The sequence below is a fragment of the Mandrillus leucophaeus genome, unplaced genomic scaffold (genome assembly GCF_000951045.1).
Source record: "Mandrillus leucophaeus isolate KB7577 unplaced genomic scaffold, Mleu.le_1.0 Scaffold254, whole genome shotgun sequence".
Classification (NCBI taxonomy): Eukaryota; Metazoa; Chordata; class Mammalia; order Primates; family Cercopithecidae; genus Mandrillus; species Mandrillus leucophaeus.
The window spans coordinates 3,878,615-3,880,549 of NW_012102632.1; the positions used below are offsets into that span (position 1 = coordinate 3,878,615).

A 1,935-nucleotide genomic window follows, 5' to 3' on the forward strand; every position below is an offset into this window, starting at 1 on the left:
ATGGGTACAGTAGGTTCTCTTATCTCTGTGAGGTTATTACTTACATGGATTTGACTTTTTTCTTCTGTTCCCTGAAATGTTTTTCTTTCCTTTGGGTTATTTTTTAAAAAATATTTGTTTCATGTTAACAGTTTTCTTGGCCAGGTGGCTCATGCCTGTAATCCCAGCACTTTGGGAGGCCGAGGCAGGCCAGCCTGGCCAACATGGTGAAACTGTATCTCTACTAAAAAAATACAAAATATTAGCCAAGTGCAGTGACTGGTGTCTGTAATCGCAGCTGCTCAGAAAGCTGAGGCAGGAGAATCGCTTGAACCCAGGAGGCGGAGGCTGCAGTGAACTGAGATTGCACCATTGTACTCCAGCCTGGGCAACAGAAACTCTGTCTCAAAAAAAAGTTTTCTTAAAATGCATTGGCAGTATTTCATATATAGCAAGGAGATGCAGAGACACCGATTGGGCTTTTCCGGGCTTCTTCTTCTGGATGGTTCCTCCCTGCAGGCATTTGGCTCTCAGTTTTCATCACTCTACCAAGTCAGCTACTGCCCAGCCATCTGCTTCCCAGCTTCCAGAATCTTGACATCCTTCATTATCCATCATCACCCCTTATGGATTTATGCCTTGTTTGTTTCCTCTACTGTCATCAGAGTGGAATTTTGGAAGGGAGCAGCGATAAATCTGTCTGCTCAATGTGCCATGTTTTTCTAGAAGTCCACTCACTGTGGGGTTTAAGCAGGGATGTGACCAGGCCCATTAGGGATGTAAGAGCAAGGATGCTGGCCTCCAGTGGAGGAGGGATTACTGGGGTGGGGATTGGGATTGGAAGCAGAGAAGAGTTTTGTTTGGTGGTTAAGGACCTAGACTGGCTCGGCATGGTGGCTCACACCTGTAATCCCAGCACTTTGGGAGACTGAGGCAGGCAGATCCCTTGAGATCAGGAGTTTGAGACCAGCCTGGCCAACATGGTAAAACCCCATCTCTACTAAAAATACAAAATTTAGCTGGACATGGTGGTGCATGCCTATAATCCCAGCTACTCAGGAGGCTGAGGCAAGATAACTGCTTGAACCTGGGAGGTGGAAGTTGCAGTGAACCAAGATCACGCCACAGCAGTTCAGCTTGGGCAACAGAGTAAGACTGTCTTGGGGAAAAAAAAGAACCTAGATTGTGGCCCAGGCTTCTACCTGTGTTGGCAGACAAGTTATATTATCCCTTAAGCCTCAAAAAATGGACATCATGATGGGACTGCCTTGTGCATGTGATATGAGGAATAAGTGAGAAAACACGTGCAGTGCTGAGTACTGCGCCTGCCACGCAGTAAGCATTTCACACACGCTCACTACTATTCCTTCCACTGTTACCAAGTGATAGATGGGACGGACTTGAACCAGGCAAGTGGCCTGAAGGTGGAGAGGAGGGTGTGTCTCCGTCCCCAGAGAGAGGCAGAGAATGAGAGAATGGCTTCAGAAAATCGGAATAGTAGCTGCCGCCACAGAACCCCCAGGGCTTGTTCCCAGCTGCCCCCACCCAGGGTGCCGCCCAACACCCTGGCTCTAGGACAGACAGACAGACAGACAAGTCTCTGTCCTCATTCAGCTGCTGGCATGCTTGAGGGACTTGGCTCGGGACCTGGGGTGAGGAGGGGAGGACAGGGTGAGAGTCAGAGCCAGCCGTGGCCTCCCAGAGCCTTGGCACTTGGGTGAGCCAGACAGAAGCAGAGCAATCCATGCCTCACCAGTGGAGGGGTGTTTGGGAGGAAGAAGAACCCCATCTTCCCAAGGTCCTTTCACACTTTCACCTTTGCATCCTGGGAGTCAGGCAGCAGGGCCCTCCCAAGGCCCAGGAGGTGGAAGGAAGAGGGTGTGCGGAGGTGGGGAGGGTGGCAGCAGCCTGTCTCCCAGCCTGCAGGCTTTGGTCTCCTTGCTGGGGGTGGGACAG

The 1,935-nt window shown here is 50.7% G+C and overlaps 1 protein-coding gene across 1 annotated transcript in view; it reads left to right on the forward strand.

The window, feature by feature from the left end:
* Positions 1 to 1,935, forward strand: part of ADAMTS7 (ADAM metallopeptidase with thrombospondin type 1 motif, 7) — a 68,458-nt gene that overhangs the window by 16,411 nt on the left and 50,112 nt on the right. The window lies entirely within an intron of this gene.